Raw genomic sequence first — 13,939 nt, forward strand, 5'->3', positions numbered from 1 at the left:
GAACCGAAGTTTCTAAAAATTTATTTACTGGCATCAATGTGGGGCTGTCATCTATAGCATTGATTATGACACGTGGTCATACTCAATTTGTGTGCCTTGCTGATTGGGAATCACGGTTCAATCATCACATGGGCTGTGGGCTCCGCTCAGCTAATCGACAGCTAGGAAAGTGCTCTGGACACTGGGCGAGAAACCGGCAACCAGCAACCAGCTTTCGACAGGTTGCGAGGGTCACGGCCACATGCCAGCAGCCACCCCCTGGCCAAATACAGCCGGTTTTCACACTCCATGTGGCCACATGCAGACACTCCACGTCACCCATTTTCCTATCTCTCCCATTTTGCTTCTCGAGTTCCCATTCTCCCTTGTCTCCCATTACTTCGGAGGTGATGTTTGCTTCAATGCCAGGTACTACGTCTTGCATCGCATTGTGTGGGGCTGTCATTATCGTGTTGGATGTGTCTTTTCTTCAGCTATGGCACTCGGCCTACGAAGTAAACGATAGAGGGCTCGAGAGGGAGATGAAAGGGTGGCATGTACAGGGATGCAGGACATACACTGCATTGGGACGGGCTGTAGGGGATTCGAGAGCAGTTACGTTAGTAGGAGGGCAGTAGGCAGAGCGTGGGAATCCCGAGCTTGCGCACCTGAGATCTAATACGACTGAGGAGCAGTTTTGCATGGACTTTATCTTATCTAGTTGTTATAAGACAGGTTCCATTTTTATAGGACATTAGTTTGCTATCAGTCCTGAATTTGATAAAAGGCATTTGCATCGTCGCATACTGCCCGTCATGCCCCAGCTTCACCGACTTTGAAGATATGTTTGGCTTAAAGCTGCCTTGGGTACGATAAATGAAGTCAAGAGAAGCAATGCAGTAGAGCACGTGTATGGAGATGATGATGAGGCCTGCCCATCGGATGTACAACTCCTAAATCCAGTTGTCTGCCAAGAGTGCAGAGATGGCGGCTTTGCCATGACAGGACAGTGTCCGTGAACGTGTCCTCAAAGAACTATGCAACTCAAACAAGTTTTTTACCAAAGCACTCTACAGCTGACGAGTGGTCGCGATAAGAGCTTTAGCACAAGGGGTACTGATGCCGTGTTTACTCACGCCTCCACCACAGCATCCTCTTTCACATATGGCTTCTGACGGTAGACACAATCCCTCATGTTACCAGCGGCAAAGCTACAGTGATGTGCGCCTTACAGCTAGTGCAGTGGTAGGAGAGATTTTTGCAGGGCATTGGCACTAATGCATTAGCATGAGGAACAGTTGCACAACAAGACACAAAGCTTCTTTGCAGCCTCAATCTTGAGCTGAGCCTGCTACTCATCCACGATCATATGATGATTCTGCAGCCATTGGGACACAATCGCATGGCATGCCTCCCATAGCCACTCTTTACATAAACTGTGCCACACTGGATGTTGCATTGGGCAGCCGATGCATGGAAAGCTGGTATGAGTCCCTGAGCCACACATCAACTAGACTTGCTTTAGGTGAGCAGCCTGATAGACAGACGGAGCACACAGTGGATAGGCATGTAGGGGTTCAGGCAAGAGGTAATGTTTCAGATATTCCATCCGACTTTGTCTGAATTGCAGGTACAAATTCCTCATTGGGGCAACTGCAAGTGTGAGTCTGCAAGGCAACGAGCAGTGCTTGCAAAACGGAAAGGCACAACACTTGGAGAGAAAAATATATGACAATAGCCAATGCTGTCTGCCCATATCCCAATCTCATTAACTCAAAGAGCAAGAAATCAAGTTCAGGACCTTTGCAAGGAGACCTATCCTAATCATGCTTGATGTGCCGGCAACCTTTGGACGAGAATGACTTGCCTAAAATGCAGTAATATGAAGTTTGAACCCAACCCAAGATTTCATTCAACACACACTTGGTTGATTTACTCATCAGAACACAGAGGTGACAACAAATGGAGAATTTATTCCATACAATTTTCTAAATTTGTATGATTGGATATATTCTAGTCATACAAAGGTACATATAGATTTATTCCATACAATGAAGTATATAATAGAGGGAAACTCTTGAAAGCATGCTAAGAACTCAATAGGAGCCAGCTCTAGCTGAGATAGAATGGAGGTTGTGCAATTTGTTGGTCTTTGCTGGGCACATTGTTCTGATGTATGGTGTGCAGCGTGGCATCCATGCCGTAGGCGTGAGTGCTTAGATTAGGTGGTAGGTAATATTTGGTTGTAGGTGGCCAAGTAGGTCACGTTGTGGGGCCTCTTAGGATGACGGCAAAGGGTCCTTAAAAGGTGAAACCTCCAATATTACGCAGTTAAGACCAATTTGGGCTGAGAGTTACAGTGTGCCTACTGATCGCTACCTGGTGTGCCTGTGATATCACTGTCACTGCCAAGCTCATCATTGTTTACGTCTGACATAGCCTCCAACATTACTGGGTCTTTGTGAGACCTAACTCAACCCCCCTCCTAGGGTTGGTTATCATGACTCCAAGGCATCTGGTATATTGGTGATATCATACAGCTAAGGACTCATACTAAGACCCTATAATAACTGATTGACCTTGATGTCTACCTTGGTTGCAGAGTCTCGGTTCTCAGCCCAAAGCAATTGCAACTGTTGCGTTTTTATTGAATAGACACTCTATTGGCAATGCCTTATTGAATAATGACCTAATGTCACCCAATTAACGCCAAATGATGGAGCTGATGATCGCCCCACATTATTATTTCCCTCCTTAAGCGTGAGGCTTTGCACATACACTCAACCCACCTTGTTCATGGTGGAGGCCAATGTATTGATTGAGATTTGGCTATAAAATGGAGGCCTCTACTTGATGCGAGACATGCTTTCTCAATCTATGCCAACATTATGTAGACTTCACTTCTCCTATCATGGCTGATATATTGGTTAACAGAGGGAAGATGGATGAAAACCCTCAAGAATATTTGACTTTGTTTACATGCTGTTGCATGCCTTTCAATTCCTTGACAAAAGATAATTAGTAGTAGTTGGTGATTCCGACCTTTCTAGAAGGTCTGGCTAAGTTTTTGTATGAGAAGCAGGCCAAGGCAGTAAAGCAAAATTGGTCATGGTTATCATTACAACTGGTTGAGTATTTTGACAAGGCAGAAGAGCCACTCAATGTGCACCTGCAAGTCACAAGTTTGAGGCAGGAAGAAGGTGAGATGGTGGGTCCAAATGTGGATCAGGCGGTTGCTCTCCTTGATGGCCTAATCACCACCCAGCTAAGGCAATGTGGGCTTTGCGGCCGAAGTGAACCAATACATGCTGATCCACATGATCAAGAGAGACTGTGATGAGTTAAGGCTCAAACTCAAACGGAATAACTCGACAACCATGGGGCGGGCTCAAGTCATTGCAACAAAGTTTGAAAAGTCCAAGTAAATTTGGCAGCACATGTACCTTGCCCCCCCACTCAAGGCTTCTTTGCTGAAGTCAGTTTCCACCAAAGAATCATCTCCTCCCCTAGTACCAGTTCCCATACCTTAAACATGGCCTCCACGACCTCCCTAAGATCCCATGTAGCCCCCACAAAAGTCTCCCACACAACCTCAGCACCAATTGCCGATCCTACCTACTCCACCCCACCTTTATCCTTCTCTAGTGGACGATGCGTGTGTCAAGGACATTGTCAAGGCACTCAATGATCTCCACCTTGAGATGGAAGGAATCAAAAATCAAGTGGCCCAACCTCATCGAGACTGGGACAATGTAGTTTTCCATGCTGTCGGAAAGGAGGACACTACTGGAGAATGAGTGTCCTAATGCCCTGTAGTTGAATCCCCTTGAAGAAAGGATTCTGATGTGTAGATCTTGGATCTCGGCAAAAGGAGGAGAGAAGCTTAGCCTTCCACAAGAAAACATCCAAGAAAACCGAAGAAGGTGTTCTTCTCCAAATCTACCACCCAGGATGCAACAATGGTAGAGACTACCGGGAGAGAAGTAAAAATCTCCCAGGACATGAAGGAAGAAATAGATCGTAACTACAGCAACAACATAAGAAGAGTGTCTGCATGCTTCATTCTGCAGCTTGCTATACCAACAACAAAATTCTAGGTGGTGGAAACTATTGGCTGACTCTTTTCAGTGATGTTATGGCCTATTGTATCGTTTGTGAGTTTTACTGATTCTTGGTGGAAAAGATCTTGTCATGACTAGCTTGCATTTAATGATTAGGAAGAAACTTTTGATGGAAGGTGGCCTATTTGACATGCCTCAGATTGCTAGTTGACTAATATGTGTTTAGATCCATGGCAGTGACAACTTCAGCTCCCAATGTCTACATTGTATTACGGGCTTGGGCCAATGCATATAACTCTTGATCATAGGTTGGAAAATTAAGTTTTGCGCCGCACTGGAGTAAGTCACTACATAGCCTTTCTATGTAAGGACTACCATTGTCATGGGCTGGTGATTGCCAAGGCCCATCCATAAGAAGAAAGATAATAGTTGGCAAACCTCTTTATCTTCCAATGTGCAACAATGTTGTGCTTGATGTGATAAGTCTTATGCATGTTAACAATCTCTCTCTCTCTCCCCCCCCTTTTAGTTAGCATTAACTATTCCGCACTAGTACACACATACTAGTGAGAGAGTGATGTAAGCTTCATGTCCATTACAACTACTATTGCCGAGTTGCTTGCATCCCAGGCTAATATAAATTTGATTTTATCATCTAAAGCAACACCTTGCTTGGAAATGATGAAACCTAATTAGCCTAGTGACTCCGTGAAATACCTGCACTTTTTGAGGCTGATGTAAAGATTTCATTAAGAGAAAAGAGCAAAGATGTGGTCCAAATGACACAAATGCCATTGAAATGATAGGGAACTGCATAGTAGAAATAGTAGTAAGCCCAAAACTTCTTAACTCTATTACATAAGTTAGAATAGGCTATGCTAATATAACATCGCATTTATCATCATATCGAACACCTTGCTTGGAACTGATGAAACCTAACCAGCCTAGTGTCTCTGTGAAAAACTGCAGTGTTTGAGGCTGATGTAAAGCTTTTGTTAAGAGAGAAGACCAAAGGATGGGAATGTCTTTCCATGAAATTGAATAGAGCAAGAAGTCATCCTTATAGACAATGAGCAACTTATCCAAGAAAAGCATTAAGGTCTAATTCACAGCTCTAATGAAATTTGGTGATGCTTTGTTGAGGTCAATATGAACAACCACCTACTCTTATAAGCCATGTTTGGTTTTTAATTCAAAGGAACCCCTTGAAAAAGGAGCGCCTAACTAGGCTATCCTACCATCCTCACCCTTTAGCAATGATAGCCAAAAATGGGCGATCATGCTCAACTTGGTGGATAAAATTATCCATAGCTTCATAAAATGCTTATTTTGATGCATGTAACTTCACTAAATGGTGGAACAAACATAGTAAGTACCTAAATCGTGTCTTGCCATTTGATTTGATATGCTACATGACCCTATTTGGATTTGTCAATCAAAAGATGGGTCGTGGAGAGGCCATGCGGAGTGTCCGTGCATTATATTTAAAGGGATATTACATTTTTTGAAAATGGACAGGTAATTGTGATCTTCTGTTAGTCTACTCTTCATTTTGTCTTTCATGCTTAGTAGATAGCCCCTAGACTAGAACAAAGTGGTGCGAATAGAAGTAGGAGCTGAAGGACAATAAGAAGGATTGGGGCCAGTTAAGGGTGTTTACAGACTAGCCACCATGGGCACCACCCACAGATCATGGACATGGATGATAGCCTGCCCAAGTCGAGCCCACGGCCTAGATGCATTTAATGCACCATGGGCGGGCGTGGGTGGCTATGGTCTGTAAACACCCTAAGAACGACGACGAGGATAAGCATGGGCATGTGGCCAAAGTCACCACAATAGGAACATTGGTTTGCAATCTTCAAACCTCTCTACCCATTGGCGAAAGTTGTTGGATAGGAACATAGTTGGGGATACCCTCAAACTTTGACATTGTTAGAGGAACCGTCCCCATCTCATCACACACTACATTACTTGAATTAAAGCATAATGCAAAATCTCAACAAAGCTTTTTGTATTAATGCAAATTAAACACCATGCAACCATATATAACATAAACAGAAATGGGAGTAGGGTTATGAGATGTGCAGTGGACACAAGATAGGGTATAAATTGGGGCCAGGTCTCCCACCATGGCTGATCCCTGGTGTATTTCCTTTATTATGTTAAAGGAGATGCAAAATTGGTGTCTATACCTTAGAACATAACTTCTATGGACCCTATGTGCTCATAGCATGTTCCAAAACAAAATCTGGCTAAGATTTCCCAAGTGGGAATGATACAAAATTATGAAAGAGTTTAAAGATCTAATGCAAGAAATAATCTTACAAGTGAATCTTTACAATAAAACAAGCAAATGTCCGCACGTGAAGAATCTCCACCAAATAGGACTCCTTAAACTAGGAACTCCAGCAAAATTGAAAAGACAGGTCCAGATATGATAATACTCAACAGATCACGTTACCATGGTCTGTGCAGAGTCTTAAAACACAAAACCTCTACAGAAAATAAGCTATAAATGCACACATAAAAGTAGCATATGAAGCATGCTACAAAATGTATCAAAGTAACATATTGAATGTAATACCCCCTACACAGCTGAAGCGATTGTCCTTACATGATAAGAATCAGCTATTGAGAGAGGTATGCAAGCTATAATGCCTCCTCATGTAAGTAATAAGATGCGGAAACTCACTAAGGTAAGATTTGTCAAGTTATGTTGCATCTGTAGTGAGATAGTTCTTCAACTTAATTAGTTACTTTTGCTAAGTTTGCTGCTTCTTATTCCGCACATGCTTGTGTTGTAAAACTCTGTTGCCAATAAATATTACTTCATCTTCCAATTCAGGTGGACTCTCTGAAATCAGAGATTTTGGCATTGGACTTACATAATGCTTCAAAATATTGACATGGAAAGCATTGTGTAGTTGCCAATGAGATGGTAAAGCCAATTGAGAAGTGCCAGCATTAATCTTCTCAAAGATCTGGTGCTGGAATAGGGTTGGTCACCTCCACATCTGTAAGCCCCCAAATGAGAGCATGGGGGTGTGTACCTAGGGTTTGAGGGACTGCCGCATGGGCAGCATTCAGACATGGAAAAGCAGAAAGAGGGGGCTGCTACATGGGCAGCAAATAGGCTGCCATGTGGGCAGCACAACAAAGAAGCAAGTACCTGGCAGTTTGAGGCCACCATGGTCAGCAGACTGGTACGGAAGTGCCATGTGGCTGTCCATGATTCGAGAGGACAGATCTGTGGTGTTTACATCACTGACATCAGCAGCTGTACAGAGGCTGTCAGCAGACCGTACGGAGCTGTCTGGACAGGTTCCAGGGCCTGGAAGGGACCAGAACAGGTGCAGAACATGTGCAGGAGCAGGTAGGCGCCTTGTTTCGAGTGGTTTTGGGCCTGATATGGGGCCAGGAACAGGTCGGGTTTGGGCAGGCCTGCCTAGGGCCAGTGGCAGCCTGCCACATGGCCAGGCAGGGCCAGCCAACCCTCTACAAATGTGCCCCCACCAGGGCATATTTACAGACTGGGGTGGGGGGTGGACTGTTTGGGTCAGCCCCGATCCCCCTACCCAGTCGGTTATATTGAGGGGCATCCAACCCTATATAAAGGGGGCCTTGGGAACTCATTCCACATCCACTAGAGCAGCAGTTAGCCCAGCAGATTGGAGCAGCAGATCTTATGATGACAAGGTGTCAACATAATCTGCACACCTAGGCTGACATTGAGGGCAGCAAGGTGTAGGGATCGGCACACGGTGACTAAGTCTATAGAAGGTCAGTGTGAGGACCACGCGGGCTTAGAGATGTAGAGGTCCCAAGGTGATAGCAGTACAACTTTTAGTAAGGTTAGAGGACCACGGTTTGGTGGGACTCTCAGCCTCTCTTTTGTATTGTGTCCATTTGAGGACGGAAATATATATTTAGTTGGTGCTATATCTCTCTTGGTTTACCGTCTATTTACTGGCTTGCACACACACATGGTTGTGTAGTACACATAAGTAAAGAAGTTTTGGATTGCATAGTTAACTTCCGCGTGTAATTCCTGGGACACTCTTAAGTCTTCCGCAACGGGATACTATCTATATAGGTCACGGATGAGGAGCTCTAGGAGGCCCCCCCTCCTCAAAAGTGCCCTAGAGAAGATGGCCTGACCTTGAGTTTCTTTCAGTCTTTTTGCGAGCATATTGTCACCCCGCTTAGGTTGGCTTGCTAGGAGATTTTCGACTTAGGTTCCCTTCCGTAGTCTTTGAGCCGAGGCTGGATTTGCTTGTTCTTGAAGGGGGGGGAAAAGATCAAACATTTGTCAATGGAGACCGATCACTTTACTAGATACTGCTTACAAGATCCAGGCCAAGGTCTTGAGCTTGCGGTTGAGGCACCCTTGCCCGATACCATTCATGACATGCAAACTGGTTTTGTTCAAGAACCTTGTATCCTGGACAACATCTTCACCTTTTGGGAGGCAGTGGATTGGGCCAGGGAGGAATCACTGTCTCTTGCTGTCCTTCTCTCTGATTTCGAGAAGGCGTATGACAACGTGGAGTGGTCTTTCTTGGAGGGCACCATGCCAAGAATAGGCTTCTCGGAGAGGTGGATCAGAGGGGTTTCAGCTCTTTATGTAAGGAGCTCAAGTCAGGTGATCATTAGGGGACACATGAGCGAGGCCTTTCTCTTTCGCTTGGTTTGGCAGGGTTACCCCTCGCCCCTCGCCCCCTTGCTCTTTCTTTTCATAGCGGAGGTGCTAGGCTATTTTCTGCGCTCTCAAGCAATAGACCTCACAAGGATGAGGCTCCCGATTCGAGAGGAGGAGCTGTTGGACTCAGAGTTAGAAGATGATACAGCCTTGTATGTGGAGGGATCAAAGCGAGCCTTGGCCCTTGAGATGGTTAGAGGGGTCTTGGCTATCTATTGTGAAGCCTCCGAGGCCCCGAATCAATTGGATCAAATCTATTGGCTTCTTCACAAGCACAGAGGAGGTCCAAGAGGTCCGGACTGGGGACTGCTTTTGGCTTTCGATGGATTTTGCATGGGCAGACAATGAGATACCTGGGCTGCCAAGTGTGCATAACTTCATGTGGGCAGGATAGGATAGCACGCGTAATACCAAAGCCAGAGTTGTATGGTAGACAATGATCATGCCATAGACACGTGGAGGATTGGGTATTATTGATCCAAAGATGCAAGCTGAGCCCTCCTGGGCAAGTTAGTGGTATGAGGCCTCACCCCAAGCGCGGAGCCCTGGAACCTCCTCCTCCAATAGGGAACATTCCTCGCACAGGTAGACAATGGAAGCAGTCCCACAAGTGGATTTTTTCATAGGCTCGCGTAATAGGGATGGGCTCCTCAATTATGAGGAGCCTTTTTAGGGTTCGATAGTAGTTGGCAGGGAAACTCATTTGGGCAAGCCCTTCTTGCAGGGAGGAGTTCAAGAGACAGCTAGTTGCTCATATGGCACCCAAAGGTCTGGGACTCCAAGGGGCGTATGCTAGTTCAGTGGACACACATTGGGTGGGCACAATGGGATAGTGGCTTTGTTAAAATATGAAGCCAAAGTGAGTCAAAAATGAGTGTACTAGTGGTTTTACAATCTAGTGAGTCCTAGACATGCCACGTGTCATATTGGGAGATATCCCATAGACATTGTGACTTTCTAGAGTCTAGTAGCACACTATATATTGTTGTACTTGTCTATTATCTAACATATCAGTCAACATCAAGCTATCAATACATTGTGAGTATTTTGGTTATTGCCTTGCACTTGTACTTTCCTTCCTTTTCATTTTGCCTTTCATTATACTTTCCATATTTCCATTCCGTTCCTAGCTAGCTACCATGTCTCTTCATATGGTATCAGAGCCTTCCTTCCTAGCCCTTCCCTTCCTCCTTGCTTCTCCATGAGGTAGAGGGTGGCCGAAAAGAGAAGCTGCCCTCTCTTCTCTTGGAGGAGTTCCCCTTCCCTACATCAACATTGGGATTCTCCTCCAACGTTGTCTTCTCCAACTTGAGCTTCTGCCACCTCTCTTCCCTTTCCTTGGTGAGCTCTTCTCCTTCCTTCAGCTACAAAGACGTCCTAGAGTGGTGCTGTTTCTGTTGCTCTCTCTGTGACCTGCGGACGATGTGACGCTTCTATCTGGATTTGGAAGTAGAATCACGACTTTGTGTCTTTAGGAAAGTTGTAGAGGACCTTGAGTACTATAATTTTCGTTTTTACATAATTGCAATCCGAGTTTTCTATGAAAAGATATAGCTTCTGGCAAAAGTGACGAAAATTATACCTACGTGCGGATTATGTATTTGAGTTCACAGGATGATAGTTTCCAGCCTACTGTCACTATCTTGATCTCCACCTCCATCCACTTGGTGCCCATGAAGCTAAGCTATAGCTGCCCACGCAGCTATCCTCTCTGTCTGCTATCTAGCTGACCACGCTGCTTCTAGGTACCCACGTTGCTTCTCCTGCTACTCACGCTTCTCCTATTGCCCACGAAGCTCTATCTTCTCGCCATTCGAGCTGCCACATTGCACACCTCATCCGCCTTCTATAACGGTGTGTAGACTTTACACTAATTTGCAGCAAGAAGATAAAGAAAAATGATCTTGATGTGAGGTACGGTTACTTTCCGGCTTCTCTGATTACTTCTCTGATTGTCCGTGGTGCTAGGCTTACACATTGAGTGACTCTACTAGTCCTTGTGGCACCTCTGGCCTCTACATCAATTTTTAGGTGACTCTCCATCTTCTATCTTGAGAGTCATGCCATGACCGCTCCATGTAGCTACCCCATGGACTTCACCAACACATATTTTGGGGCATCCATGCCTAGTGCTTCATCAACATCGTCATCGACTCGCAGGGATGTGCACACATGTGCAGTGGCTACTTGGAGGACATCTCTTACTTCTAAGAGATCTCTTTTTATTATTCCTACAGCTTGATGTATTTTGGGGTCCTCTGCCCTAGGTAGTCCCCCTAAAATGATATGTATTGAGTGTTTTGTTGTCATTGAGTCTAAAGGTCCTCTGCCTTGGATAGTTCTCCTAAAAAGATGTATTGGTTTTCCTATTTTGGTGTGTGACTTCCTAACATGTCCTGTTATGAAGCCAAGGGGGGATGTACTATGGGGGCCATGTATTAGCTTTGATAGGTTTAGAGGGGGATGTATTGTGGGAGCCATGTATTGGCTTTGATAGGTCTCTTTATCAGGCCTGGCCGAGTTCCAGGATGTTGGTGTATTCCTAGATCTATGAGCTGTTCATGTAGCCATGCTATAACGTGAGCCTCTGAGCATGTTGAGTCTCAAGCCATGAGAGTGCTTGGATCAACCTCTGAACACACTCAGACTTTAGCCTATAGGTTACATAGGATGCACAGTTTGATGACCGCCATTGTCATGTTCTGTTCTTGGTTCCATTCCAATATCCCTCACCTTAGACTGCCGTCATTGTCATGTTTTGTTCTTGGTTCCATTCCAGTAGTCTCTCACCTTGCATTCATGGGGGGGTGTTGGAATATGAAGCCAAGTGAGTCAAAAATGAGTGTACTAGTGGTTTTATAGTCTAGTGAGTCCTAGACATGCCACGTGTCATATTGGAAGATATCCCATAGACATTGTGACTTTCTAGAGTCTAGTGGCACACTATATATTGTTGTACTTGTCTATTATCTAATATATCAATCAACATCAAGCTATCAATATATTGTGAGTATTTTGGTTATTGCCTTGCACTTGTACTTTCCTTCCTTTCTATTTTGCCTTTCATTATGCTTTCCATATTTCCATTCCGTTCCTAGCTAGCTACCATGTCTCTTCAGGCCCAACTAGGTCCTTTGGGGTTTGGAGGAAGCTCCCTAAGATGCAAAGGCCAACGCGCTGGTTCTCTCTCATCTGAGGGGGGCCGGCTACTGGTTTAGGCATTTCTCACGGGTAGGAGTGCGTGTTAGGATTCAATTTTTTAAAAAGTCCCTGGGGTCCTTTTATCGCAGCTTCTACGGGGTGGGACCAGGAGGTTTCTTGTTTGCAGGCTGAGACAGAGAGGGGCAGCAAGGATGAGGTGGCCTTGGATGGTTTGGAGCAGCAAAAGATCAGGATAGTGGGCCGCTTGGGCAAGGTTTGGCACATTGATCCAGACATAGCCTTATTAGTCTTGGAGAGAGCGGTCCGTTGCCTTTGGCACTAGGAGGGCTGACCTCTTCGTGATATTCAATGGAACCCGAGGGAGTGGTTCTAGCCAGCTCGAGTAGGACACTTAGACTGGGTAGAGAAGGTGCCCTTTTGCTCGTATTGGATGGCGGCTTCATCAACTGGAGGCAGTAGCTTCGACTCCTCGAGGGAGCGTCACTGGGTCACTGGGTTAAGCAAGATTTCCCTCGGGAGGTCATCTCCAACTTCTGGCCTCGTCTCTAGACCATCCTGAGACCACAAAAGATTTCTTATTTCTTCTAGATGCTGACTCGTGCAGGACTGCCCATTGACCCTTGGTTGGAGCTGATACGGGTATATGGCAGATGCTTTTCTTGCGCAAAGGGAGTTTTAGAGACAATCCCCCACTGCCTTTGGAAATGTCCTGCTGCACAGAGGATTTGGTTGGTAGCCTTCAGGATTGTGGCTTGCACACAGTGGATGCAACGGGACTTCACGTGGCTGATGGTAGCATGGCTTATGGAGGGGGGGCATGCCTTCTCAATCTCAACATCTTATAGGGTTCATAGCCAGCAGGTCTCTCAGATAGATATATGACGCATTGCTGCCTTCTCGTGTGCACGCCTGATGTTTTTGCTAGAGGACAGTGTTTGGGAGACGGTGTCCAACATCATTGCTTGGAACATTTGGGTTGCTCGATGCAGTAGGTCATGGGCAGCCGCAGGTCCCTCCCACGGCTACCCTAGTCACCATCTGGTAGGACATCATCTTCGCTCTATGCACCACTTGGGAGCATGGTACTTCAGGATTGAGAGTGACCATCGAAAGGCCGGAGCATCTCTACAAGACTTGGCCTGCAAGAGTCTTTTACACCCTTTTTCGCTGCGAGAGGTATTCGCTAGATGTATAGACCACTATCCTAGTTGTTAGCCCCTGTTCAGGAGTTTTCCAAGGGAGAGCTGGTTTCTGGAAATGTAGAGATATATAATGATATGGTGGTGTAGGATAGACTACGACTTAGTCTATTTTGTGTGTTAGTACTTGGACTATACCAAGTACTTGGACTTCTTTTAGTTGAACATTTCAGTTGGAGTTCGCTTGTGTTCACTTCTTGCTCTCTTGTGTTCACAATCCATCTCCATTCTTGTTCCTACATGTGGTATCAGAGCTAGTCGATCCAGCCCACCTCCTTCCCGCTCTCCAACGTGCTCCCGTCTTACTTCTGTCGCAGAGAAGAAGGTTCCATTGCTGGGTGACTTTGTTTCAGGTCACCCGCAGTTCGTGAGAGATCTCACGCCTGCTCGTGTACCTGCTCCCGTACCAGCTCCCTGCTGCTGCCCATTTCGGCCGTACAACCTGCCATCAGCAGCCCGTACAGCACCATACCAATCCGCACAACTGTACAGACTGTTTCCATACAGTCCATATGGTTGCAGCTCGCCATCAGCCTCCCAGACTGCACCTTGCCTCACCATCAGCAATGACTATGTCCGTACTGTTGTACAGACTACTGCCTGCCATCAGCCTCGCAAACAGCCCACCAGCTAGCTTCTAGCCTCGCCATTTGAGCCGTACAGTGCCGTATTGTACGGAATCACAAGCCCGCCTCAAGAAGCCTGCCTTCAGCCTCTACTCCAGCTCGTGCTCCAGCTCCAGCTCTTGGTCCTTGCTACTTACAAGTGCATTTGGAGAGTTTGAGTGTGTGCATTTGGGACAGTTTTGGGGCTGCATATTCAGCTCAATCTATTGC

At 45.8% G+C, this 13,939-nt stretch overlaps 1 protein-coding gene across 3 annotated transcripts in view; it reads left to right on the forward strand.

Annotated features, from left to right (window-relative positions):
* Window positions 1–307: 307 nt before the first annotated feature.
* Window positions 308–13,939, forward strand: part of LOC147893752 (uncharacterized) — a 222,335-nt gene continuing 208,703 nt past the window's right edge. For all 3 annotated transcript variants that reach the window (XM_087386150.1, XM_087386151.1, XM_087386152.1), the window contains exon 1: window positions 308–408. The gene's annotated coding sequence lies outside the window, so the exon portion shown is untranslated. The remainder of the gene's footprint in view (window positions 409–13,939) is intronic.

Source organism: Dipteris shenzhenensis, chromosome 15 (genome assembly GCF_047967505.1).
Source record: "Dipteris shenzhenensis isolate YYH24624 ecotype China chromosome 15, Dip_SZ_1.0, whole genome shotgun sequence".
Taxonomy (NCBI): domain Eukaryota; kingdom Viridiplantae; phylum Streptophyta; class Polypodiopsida; order Gleicheniales; family Dipteridaceae; genus Dipteris; species Dipteris shenzhenensis.